At 36.8% G+C, this 12,423-nt stretch overlaps 1 protein-coding gene across 4 annotated transcripts in view; it reads left to right on the top strand.

The window, feature by feature from the left end:
* Positions 1-12,423, top strand: part of CNST (consortin, connexin sorting protein) — a 115,583-nt gene that overhangs the window by 370 nt on the left and 102,790 nt on the right. Inside the window, exon 1 of one of the 4 annotated variants that reach the window (XM_027122392.1) lies at positions 2,411-2,484. The exons of the other annotated variants lie outside the window; for them this stretch is intronic. The gene's annotated coding sequence lies outside the window, so the exon portion shown is untranslated. Of the gene's footprint in view, positions 1-2,410; positions 2,485-12,423 lie in introns of those variants that run through there. 4 annotated transcript variants of the gene reach the window in all.

The raw sequence follows: 12,423 nt of genomic DNA, 5'->3' as shown, positions 1-12,423 counted from the left end.
GGGCACTCGCGCCAGGAGTTGTCCCTCTCCCGGCTCCCCGCAGAGCCTGCGGCTTCCACGGCGCCTCTGTTCGTTTTTGTCCTGTTGCCCACAGCCGTGTCTCTCCACCCCTGTGGGTGGTTTTATTTTCCTTCATACCTGTTTTCTTCCCCTCACCGCTTAGGTTGTCAAGAAGCACCTAGTGTCTCCCTTCCGTTCCTCCCTCTGGGCCAATATTTATTTTAGTCTTTATTTTTATTTGCGCGTTTATAAGATTTAAAGTTAAGATTAAAAAAATAGGATTGAAAAGTTTAAAATTCCTTCCTGAGCTTGAAAACAGTAAGGTCTTAGGATGCTTATTTTGTTGCCTTTGTAAACTTAGTCAAACACATTGTACTGTGGAATACAATTTAAAAGACCGATTCCAAAGACTCTAAAAATAGGATGCTCTAATGGAAAATTTGGCAGTCTTTTTACCTATTGGATAGTGATAGAAGACTCAATTCTTTGAGAGCGATTTCAGTATTTGAGGATTATACTCAGAAAGAGCTTTACCCGTCACCCTTTCCACCAAGGCAGGAAACTGCAGCCATTCAACTTCCTATTTTAAAATATGTACAGTCCTTTCTGCGTACCTTACTGGGAGCGTAATTGAGCTTGGTATTTTAAATGCACAAGGAAAAGATTCCTAAGGAATGTATCGCCTAGCAAATAGAAGTCTGAAGATTTATTCGGCTGATGAATATCAAATGGATAAAGAATTGATGGCCAAGTATGGCCTTTTTCGGGTTGTAAATTTGTGAGGACACCGTAGAAAGTGTCTTGTCAACTGTTGTGGAAGCCCTGGGAACCCTTTGGTCTTAATTTTTTTTTATTCTTTTTTAAATATTTTCCCCATTGACAACTCTAGAAGTTATTCTTGCATCCTCTGAACGCCTGAGAGAGCTCCATACCCCCGATCCTTTTACTGAGCTGTCTCCCCATCTCTCCTTATAAAAATATTTCTGTACATTCAGAAATACACTGGATTTTTTTCCCCAAGAGCCCTTGAGGCCTAAATATTTTAAAAATCAAAGCAGAAAGATCTATTACGGTAGAGGAAGAAATGGTTCACTCATAGAACTGTGTTGTTGAATTTCTCACGTTTAAAATGTACTTTAAAAAATTGTGGTAAAAAGTACCTACCTTAAAATATGCTTTCTTATTTTATATTTGTGGACCAAAGATAACCTACTCAACTCTAGAGAAATTAATGTCGTTTTTAATTTTGCTTTTGAGTGGTGTTATATTCTTTTGATTTTGGAAAAGAGAATTAGGTTATGGTAATTATTTCCCTTTTTATAGTGTTAATGGTTTGTTTGTGGTTGACGATGCTTAAATAATAAGAGACAGAATCTTACACATTTTATTTTTCTGAGGTCCCAGGTGCTAGAAATGACAGAAATATCCATTTCCCTTAAAAATGAACTTTATAATCAGCATTTAGAGCTATTTCTTTAGAAAAACCTTGTTTGTATATTTCCCATCTTATTTTTTTAAGAGGTGTAGTTTTTGCATCCTGTGCTATTTTTGCCTTTTTGAAGTAATGTAATATCTGTTTAGTGGTGTCAGGCAAACTGATTCTACTATTTTTACACTATGCTTAAGTTATTTTTTTTACTATCCCCGTTTAATTGACAGAGAAGTTAAAATACTGATTTTTCTTTTGACTTTTATACGGCAGTTGTAATTGGGAAATGCCAAGTGACAGTTTGCTACCAGAATTTAGACTGTGGGTCTACAGTAGTGCTGCTCAATAGAAATATAATACAAGCTATATGAGCAATTTAAAGTTTTCTAGTCACATTAACAAAGTAAAAAAGAAGTAGTAGGTGGAATTAATTTTAATATTTTATTTGATTTCTATATATATCATTTCAACATGTGATCAGTTTTAAAAGTTAATGATGAGATATTTTACATTCTTTCATACTGAATCTGCAAAATCTCATGGGTATTTTATATTTACAGTACATCTGAATTCCAACCAGCTACATGTCTTAGCTGGTGGCTAAAGACCTTATTGAGCAGCACATATCTATAGGATTACTGTGTGATTCTTAAGATATCTTCTTACCCTGAGAGTCTGGGGTAAATTCTATGGAGTAAATTTAAAAATCTTTTTCCTAAAGTGCTGGGATATTCAAACTGAGAAGATTCTAGCAGGATGAAAGTTCCAAAAAGTCTCTTCCTTTTTGTGTTGACTGAGGAGGATTAACAGGTGCCCTGTGCTTGTTTAGTGAGTGTCGTAAGATGTATAGAGTGCTCAGTCATTTCCTGGTGTGTCATCGTTACAGTTAATTACATCTGCGTGTCAACAGTGTGTCAAGACACTGTATGAGTCTTTGTCTACTATATCTGTTGGTATTAAGTAGGGAGAACTTGAAAACATATGAGAAGTTTGAACTTTATGGTAAACAGGTAGAGTACCTACTGTTGGAGGCTTATTTTCTGACTCGGTTTCAGGTATGGCTAAGAGTTCTGTAAATGCGCTTCTATATATGATGGTGTTATTAAAGGAAAGAAAATCTTTTTAGCAAAAACTGAGAAGGAAGAGGGTATGTTTTTTGGCTGTAAAACACTGGGAGCCTGAGTAATAGCAAAACACACACACGTGTGTGGTGGTTTGGTTAAACTGTAAAGGGAATATGGCAGTTTTTTAGAGAACGCTACTGACATATTGACAAGGAATGTGTTTTAAGTTGTTTTTGCAACAGATGTGGTGATTTGCACCATCTCTTGTTCAGAGCTGTCATAACTTAAAGATAACCCTCTTTGAAAGGTGACTGCAGCTCACTGACTTCAGTGGGGATCAATAGGACCCATCATCATTCTTATCTTGATGTCTGTATTCTGATAAGCTTACCTAAATACTATTTTAGCTGTACTTTTACATTTAATGTCAGAATTCACTTGAAGGCCTAATTAATATTCAGTATAATTTAATATGAGAAACATGCCTCCTCCACAACTTTTATGGTATAAAGAAATCTTAAATTACCTGATCAGTCAACAAACTCCCTCTGTAAAACCTAGTCAGTATAAACCTAGCACAGTGTTGGCAGTGTGTGGAATGTTAAAGGATCAAAGACAGATTTGGGGAAGGGGATAGTTATTGGATGTTGCTTGTTTCGTGAGAGGTGCATACACATTATGTAGGAAAACAGAGCATTTTCATTTTGTCTTTAAATATAGATGGCTATCCATTGACACCGTTTTAGTTGGATAAGAGAATACGTTGTTTTGTTGCTTCAAATTAGTCTTAGCAAATTTTTCTTTAGTTATTTAAGGAAGAATAATTGATAGTCTGGCAATTTTCTGTTTTTAAAAAGCCTCAATTTAAGTGGTCTTTGCAAGGATTATATTTTTATTGAGAAGTTCTGCACTCAATATGTCCATCTGTCTTGATACAGTTATGAGTGTGTTCTGTTTAGGGCCTTGAAGATTCACATGAATATAGGCTTTTCCTTATTTATGTATCATTCCTTTGGGGGAAATTATATTTCCTTTTAACCAAGGAATACTTTTTTTTAATGCATTTGAAGTAACTATAATATCCTTTAATAAAAAGTAAAAAAAATCATATCTAAATCTTCAAAAAAAAGAAATACATTATTAAAAAGTTCTGAATCTTATAATAGGTTGAGATTTCTTAAATTGTTTTAGTCACAGTTTTCAGATTCTGCTCTTTAACATGTTTGGAGATGAAAACTTTTTGCCTTTATATCACCTCCTCCCTTCCATCTCTTAGGACTTCCCGCTTTTTCATCATCATTAGCCATGTGGAAAGGAAAAATAGTGTTTGTTTGTCAAAATACTGACAAATCAAGAGTATTTTTCCCTTTGGCTGTAGGAAGAATTCTGAAGGAGTAAGTGACACATTTAGTCAACTTTATTGACATTTGGGCATTTGATATTTTAATTGACAGTACCTAAGAGATTTTAGTAATTAACAATATTTTGTAATTGTTATACCTATTAAGTTCTCTTATGAGAATACTAACCTGATTTTCTTGGAAAGCTACTACCTGAATAAATAATTACATTTTTTCTATGTTTGCTGCATTTTGAAAACCCAGTGAATTAGGTGGCTGTGGATTTGTAATTTGAATGAAGGCAAACTAATATTTTGGGGGCTTCCCTGGTGGCGCAGTGGTTGAGAGTCCGCCTGCCGATGCAGGGAACACGGGTTCGTGCCCCGGTCCGGGAGGATCCCACATGCCGCGGAGCGGCTGGGCCCGTGAGCCATGGCCACTGAGCCTGCGCGTCCGGAGCCTGTGCTGCGCAACGGGAGAGGGCACAGCAGTGAGAGGCCCGCGTACCGCAAAAAAGAAAAAAAAAAAAAACTAATATTTTGAAGCACCTTTTATATATAGGTTTTTAAATAAATAATTTCCTTAAAATATGTGAACTTTATAATAAGATAAAGAATGCTGTTGTTCCTGGATATTGGAGAGCATACCACTTGTATTTTTATTTTATGCCTACATTGTTTTCCTTGTTCACTTTTCTCTCTTCTGCAGGTATTAGCTCTGTACAACAAAATCTTCAAAAAGAATTATTAAATGAACTGAAAAACATTGCTTAAGATTTTTCAACAAGGACTTATTTTTGTGAACATGTGTTTTATTTATTGAAGCCTAGTGGAGTTTTGTTTTGTTTTTTATTTTTCTCCCTTATTAACCACCAAAGATTAGTTTAGATTTTTCTTTTTTCCACTGTGGACATGAAAAAGTTTACTTAAATCAGGTCTCAAAAGGATTCATACCAAGTAACAGACTTGATTTCCTCCCTCATGTTCAACTCAAAAGAGGAGTGGAATTTTGTAGAAACTATACTGATTAGAAAATTATGAAGTTTAGTTTCCTGAAAAAAAGGTTTTGTATCCATTTGTGATTTCTTAATCCAAATTCAGTCATTAGGCTTTATTTTTTTCAACAATTTACAAAGTAATCACTAGGTTTCTTTTGCTCCAATAGTTTAAGAAAACAAAATTGTTGTGGAGTTGTCACGCCAGTTAGAGTTTTTAACTATAGCATTGCATAAGCACTGTAAAGAGCCAAAATTAGAAGCAATGTTATGTGACTTCCTTATTTTAATCATATAATTAAATGTTTTATAAGACAAGATGGTTTGTTGTCTTAGTCTTACAGTTGAACTCTAGTTTAAAATTGACCTAATAGGTCTTATGTCCACCAAAGTTCGTATTTTTGCTAGCCAGAGAAAGGTCTATTTCAAATTAACCTAAAGTGTCTAATTCAGGAGGTAATTTTTTATTATATCAGGTACCCTCTTGGTTAATTATAATTTTGTGCATTTTGATGCCTATAGGCTTTTTGTCCTCTTGCAGCTGTATGCCTGGGGAAAACCTAGGGACTCCCTAGTAAACCATGACAGGGCTTTGACCTTTGAGTATTTGGCTTACCTTCCCTGACAGCCTCAAAGAGTATACCTATGTGTGCAGAAAACTTATGAGCAAAAATTCTCCTCCGGGAACACTTATCTATGCTGATGAAACAAATATTCTAAGAATGTCTGTCTTAAAACTACAGTTTCCATGTACTTGTATAATACTTTGTATAAAACTATGTATTTTGTATAGCCTTTGCTGGAGAGTTTCCATTTTGTTACAGTGCTTCAGAGTACGTAAAAAGATATCCAGAATAATATCTCCTATAGCTTATTCTGCCTTATCTCACCTTTTGGTTTTTTCCTAACCTGCCTTCCATGAAAAGTTCAAAAGTCAGAACAGGTCATGGTTTATTATAACCTTGGGGTGGGGTGGGGTAGGAGTACAACACATTTTACACCTTCCTTTTTTCCTTTCCTTCCTCTCTATTACAAAAGTAATAGTGCTCCAGAGAGAAAAAAAGGTGGATAAATTTTATTTTATTTTTATAAATTTATTTATTTTTTGTTTGTTTATGTTTGGCTGCACTGGGTCTTCGTTGCTGCGCACGGGCTTTCTCTAGTTGCGGCGAGTGGAGGCTACTCTTCGTTGCGGTGTGTGGGCTTCTCATTGCGGTGGCTTCTCTTGTTGCAGAGCATGGGCTCTAGGCACTTGGGCTCAGTAGTTGTGGCTCGCAGGCTCTAGAGCGCAGGCTCAGTACTTGAGGCGCACGGGCTTAGTTGCTCTGTGGCATGTGAGATCTTCCCGGACCAGTGTTCGAACCCATGTCCCCTGTATTGGCAGGCGGATTCTTAACCAGTGTGCCACCAGGGAAGCCTGATATATTTTAACTTAAGGAAAACATGGTTATTCAAAAATTAGAGTTTTTTCCTATAATGAAAGTTGAACAGAAGCTTTAATTTAGCAGTTAGAATCCATTGATCACTGTCATCATACTTTTGATGTCTGGTGGATTTGCCAGGAAGAAACTTTGAGTACAGGTGTTACCTATACTGCTCACTGCACAACAGGCCAGTAAATCGGGAGACAAGTTCATGGGGCAAGGAATAGTGAGTGACTTTATTCAGAAAGCCAGCAGACTGAGAAGGTGGTGGACTAGTGTCCCAAAGAACCATCTTCCCCCAGTTAGAATTCAGGTCCCTTTATACTAAAAGGTGTGGGGGTGTGGTTGGTTGCTGCAAACTTCTTGGTGCCAGAATCCTTCATTCTTCCAGCTTTCCAGGTAGGTCCAATCACAGTGTTCCTATAAACCTCCAACAAGACAAATGTTATTTTCTGTTCTGCAACTTTTTATCTCTACGTGAATGGAAAAGTGTTTTACCTTTAAAGGTCAGAGTCTTGAGAATGGGCTATCCTGTATATTTTAGGATATAGGCAACATTCTTAACTTGTGACAAAAAGCAATAGAATACAAACGTTAAAGTAGAAGAAGCAGATCCAGTATGGTGTCAGACTTGTTCTTCCCTATTACAGAAGGAAACTTTGAGTACACCAATACTAAACTGTGCTAGAATATATGTGTGTGTGTGTGTAAATACATATATATATATATTTGTTTATTTACTTGGCTGCACCACGTGGCTTGTGGGATCTTAGTTCCCCAACCAGGGATTGAACCCAGGCCCTCGGTAGTGAAAGTACCAAGTCCTAACAGCTGGACCGCCAGGGAATTCCCAGTAGAATATATTTAATAGTGTCTCTTTCATCATGTGTGTTTTCTTTAGGGAATATTCTCCACTGAAATAAAATATCTTCGGGGAAAAATCGTATTCTGTCAACAGTCTTTCAAAGTATTGGAAGGTATCTTCTTCTGGGACAAATTTTTTCTCTTGGTTTTTTATTCTTTTCTTAGAATTTATTACCTAGGATAAACTACCTTACTCTGGAATTTTTTCTTTTCCCAAACCCCCATCAAAATACTTTCTCTTGAATGACTAGTTATAGGAAAGCATATTCACTTTTACACCTGTCTCCCTTCCTGCCTTTCTATTAACTTTTGTTATGCTGGAGATATAAATTAGTATGTCACTGTTGTGTCAAACATCACAGTAAGAATTAATATCATAAATATTTATTTAGATATTATAGGAATAGAAAACAATATCTACCTATTTGACATGGATAAGATATAATTTCTTGGGAACAATCAGAGTTTTTTTTTTTTAATTTTATTTATTTATTTTTGGCTGCGTTGGGTCTTTGTTGCGGTGCGCGGGCTTTCTCTAGTTGTGGCGAGCGGGGGCTACTCTTTGTTGCAGTGCACGGGCTTCTCATTGTGGTGGCTTCTCTTGTTGCAGAGCACGGGCTCTAGGTGCGTGGGCTTCAGTAGTTGTGGCATGCAGGCTCAGTAGTTGTGGCTCGTGGGCTCTAGAGCGCAGGCTCAGTAGTTGTGGCACACGGGCTTAGTTGCTCTGTGGCATGTGGGATCTTCCTGGACCAGGGCTCGAACCTGTGTCCCCTGCATTGGCAGGCAGATTCTTAACCACTGCGCCACCAGGGAAGCCCAACAATCAGAGTTTTTAATGTCAGGCCCAAGAATAGACTTCAAGGGGTCTGTGAGCCCCCTGAAATAACATTCATAACTTAGTGGTAGTATATGTGTATTTTTCTGAGGAGGGAATTCTTAGCTTTCATCAGATTCTTCAAAGGTCCATGACCCAGAAAAAGATAAGAACCACAGAATTAATTTGAGCTTGGTTATAAATCTCTAATCCTTCTCATCAGTGATAGTTTTGTAAGGATCTCTATATATAAGCTTCATTTTTTAGTAGTATTTTATTTATGACAAAAAATTTAATAGATTATCTTATAGGAAAAGGCATACTGAATATTTTAAAAAACAACTCTTCCTCAAGTATCTTACCTGTTGTTTTGTATACCTTTAGACATTTCTCAAGTATCCTGCAGGTTACTTTGTTTTTTATCATTTGTTTGCCATCTGTGCATTTTACAGAAAGATTATTAATTCTTGTGACTGAATTTTTCCTGGCACTTCAAAGAGTTGTTCATAGAGTAAGGATTAGGATGAAGGAAAGCTGCATTTTGTGAGGATGCCTTACGCAGTGAGAGGAATGAGTCCATAGGTAGGTTGATTATACACATATGCTCCTGATGAAGTGGAAAAGAGTAAGAAAGGGAAAGAATATCCTTGAACAGCAGATAGAAACATTCTACTACTGAGATAAGAGGGGGAAATACTAGTTACCAACTAACATCTGGTAACCTCTGTTTACATGTGGCCCAGTTGAGACTGCTGAGCTAGGAATACAAAGAGGACTGGAGGCCAGTGGTAAAGGTTTAGAATAGCTTTGGGGGACGTGGTCCCGGGAGCTCTATGAGGAATGATGTCTGGCCATCATTGAGGCTCCTACCTGAGGTTGGATGGATACTGTTTTTACAGTTACCAATCTGCATAATTGTGATTTTCTTTAGCAACAGATAGCAGCTTGGGTATAAGAGCAGAGAAAGTGGTTAGGTTGATCAGGGCTGGAGTTTTATAGGGTGGGTGCAGAAGAAATATGAGAACTAAGGAGGTAGCTAGAGATGATCCATGAATTCAGTGCTCGATAGGAAAGAAAGTAATGCCAGGAGGAGGCTAATGTTAAAAAAAAAAAAAAAGGCAGAAGTCTGAAGGTTTTTTGTTGTTGTTGTTTTAAAAATAATTTTATTTTGTTTACTTTTTTTTGTTCTTGGCCACGCTGCGCTGCTTGCAGGATCTCAGTTCCCTGACCAGGGATTGAACCCTGGCCATGGCAATGAAAGCCCACAATCCTAACCATTAGGCCCCTGGGGAACTCCTGAGGCTGCAGTTCTCGATGTAGTTGAACTGGGTAATGGTAGTGGGGGTAATGACAGTATAGGATTGAGAGTTAAAAATAGGAATAGAATCAGATAATGGGATATTGGTAGTGGCATATTGGAGATATTGAGACTTATCTGAAGGAACAGATTGTTTTGATGCTCAATAAAATCTAAGATCAGGGTGACACTTGCTAAATTCACCAGACAGTAAGATGTCATTATAGAACTTTGAGACATGGAGAAATATTCATTCCACAAGTCTATCAAGTCACTGTCTTTCTTATGTAAAACACGAAGATAGTGTGTTTTCTTTTTTTTTAAATTTTATTATTTTTTAAAATTAATTTTTACTGGAGTATAGTTGCTTACAAAGGTAGTGTTTTCTGAACAGTAATCTGCCTCTGGCTTGCAGGATGGATTGAAAAGGCTGTGTGAGACAAGAGCCTTAATTAAAAGTAAACATATCAGCCTCAGCTCATTTTGAAATTTCATATCTTCTGAAACGATAGAATTAATAGATTTTTGCTTTTTGTTCAAAAGAAGAATAGAGAGTAAACTAGAGAGCTCCTGGCTTAGGTTTTATAACTGTGAAATAGTGTTAAAATTATGTTTCATACCGTATGGGTTATGTTCTTTTTCCTAGTTGAATTCATAGGTTAATTTTAATTTACTGATAATCCATATGAACCTACACATTACAACATCCATATACACTTCGGTGAATAATTTTGAAATATGGTGGCTTGTCAATGACCTTGAAGCTAGCATTAGTTCCTATTAGTTTATTGGCTAATGTTTGAGCCCATAGGTGATCAGCATTGTACTAAGTACTGTGGGAAATGCAGTAAAAATGAGCCCTTTCATCAAAACATTTGATGAAAAATACAAGTCCCAAATATATATAAGTAGTTTTTTAAGAAAGGGAAGAAAACATATGAGAACCTTTTTTGGTTTAGTATAATTTATAATTAATTCACTAAATATTTTGTAGAATTTATTTCCTCATTTTACCAGAATTTTAAATGCCACCTTCCCCCCCGACCCCGGTACGTGGGCCTCTCACTGTTGTGGCCTCTCCCGTTGCGGAGCACAGGCTCTGGACACTCAGGCTCAGTGGCCATGGCTCACGGGCCCAGCCACTCTGTGGCATGTGGGATCTTCCCGGACCGGGGCACGAACCCGTGTCCCCTGCATCGGCAGGCGGACTCTCAACCACTGCGCCACCAGGGAAGCCCAAATACCACCTTTTTGACTTAGGGTTTGGTAAACATATAGGGAAAAGTTATGTAACAATTCAGATGAGTTCATTTCTAAGATCTGTAGAGTTCCACCATAGAGGTTTCTACTTTGTGCCCTTGAGAACTGGCTTTGTAGGAACTCCTGTTTCTGTAGGTTATTGACAAATATATCCAGTGACTCTTTGTTGCTCTAAAATAGTTAGGGTCTTAAGGCAATGGGAATCCTCTGAAATGGTGGATAAACAAACCTTACAAAAAAAAAAACAACCCACACATTTATCGCATGAGATAACACATGTTAAAGTGACCGCCTTCCACAGTGTTAAGCACATAGAGCAGTTAGTAAATTGGTTGTTCTGTTTTTAATTTGCTAACTTTGTGATAACCTTGTATATATTTGGATTATTTTCTTTGTAAAGAGGTGAACAATATTAATATCTAGATTAACTGTGTAGCATTCTTTGGAGTTTTTAAAAATATTGTATCCTTGGTTCGATGCTTTAAACATTTTTTTGAATAGAAAAATATTGTATGTTTAAATATATGCAAAATGCAGAAAAGTACAAAACAAATTAACTTGTACTCCCATCAGCCAAGAGCAAGAATTGTGAACATTTCTGTATATTTACTTTCAGTGTCTCTGGAGTGTGTGTAAACATAGTTGAGATAATATTTATTTGTTTTAGATTCTATTTCCCTCATTATAGATTCATAATGTACATATTTTGTGGTGTTGTAATATCTAGGGTATGAGCTAATTTACTTAATCATTCCCCTATTATTGAACATTTAGATTGTTTCCAATTTTTCACTCATTGCCACAATGACCTTGGACAAACTATCTGGCTGCTTAGTTTTCCCATTTGTAAATGGGAGAAACAATACTTCGTAGCAATTAAAAGGATTAACTGAGGTAATGTGTACAAAATATACAGAACAGTTCCTGGAACAGAATAAACTTTTAAAATAATGCCTTGCTGTTCATGTTTGTGCATAGAGAATCCTCCCCCTCTCCCTTTTTTCTTTTTTTGCTTGCTATTCAGAGTATTTCTTTAGCATAAACCTTCAGAAAGAAACTTAGTAGGTCTTAATTGTTTTAATAGTCTTACTATTTATTATGAAATTGTTTTGTGATAAATTGTGCCAATTTATATTCAAATTGAACAGCATGTGACAAGGCATATCTTAGGAGAAGATTAGTAGGGAATAAAGTTAGATGGATTGTTGAGAGATTGTATTAAGGTTTAGGAGTTAGGACTTGAACTGGATTAAGGGCAATGTGAGTTGAAGAGGCAACTTCAGTAGATCTCTAGCTACTTCTTATACTTTTCCCATCCAGCCAAGCTGTCGCACTCATTTTCCTCTAAAAACTCCTTGTCTGTTATCTGTACTGAAGTCTCTATCCTATCCCACCTCTCCTTATTTTCCATCTATCTAATTTTTCCTTCTTAATCTTCTTCTCAATCTTTTCTCCTCTGTCTTTTCCTGTCCGGAGGCCTGCCCAGCTAAACAACAGAGCAGAGCAGAGCAGGGTCTGTTTTCTGCTGACAGGCTCACTCAAGAAAGAAAGGTGGCTGAGACAGTTAAGATCAGGTATTACCAAATTTAGCAAACAGATAAATCAATTTGCCTCCCCAGAGGTGAGTAAAGGAGTACCTCAGGAACGAGGGAGGTTTCTTCATAACCCTCAATATTTATAGTAACCTTGCCACATTCTTAGTGATTATATATATTAGCATATATTCAAATGCCTTTTAAAACGTTTTTTCTGAGTGTAAAAATAATGCAACTTACAACTCAATAAATAATAACCCAATTAAAAATTGGGCAAAGGATCTGAATAGACATTTCTCCAAAGAGACAAATGGTCAATAAATACATGCCCCCACCCCCTTCTTCCCCCAACATATGCTGCACTGAGCCTGGTGGTATATATTTAGTAGGCTCTCCGTAAAT

Source organism: Aethalodelphis obliquidens, unplaced genomic scaffold (genome assembly GCF_003676395.1).
Source record: "Aethalodelphis obliquidens isolate GAN/ISIS:26980383/991018 unplaced genomic scaffold, ASM367639v1 scaffold24, whole genome shotgun sequence".
Classification (NCBI taxonomy): domain Eukaryota; kingdom Metazoa; phylum Chordata; class Mammalia; order Artiodactyla; family Delphinidae; genus Aethalodelphis; species Aethalodelphis obliquidens.
The sequence above is the reverse complement of the archived record's forward strand: the minus strand, read 5'-3'. Positions and strand labels throughout refer to the sequence as shown.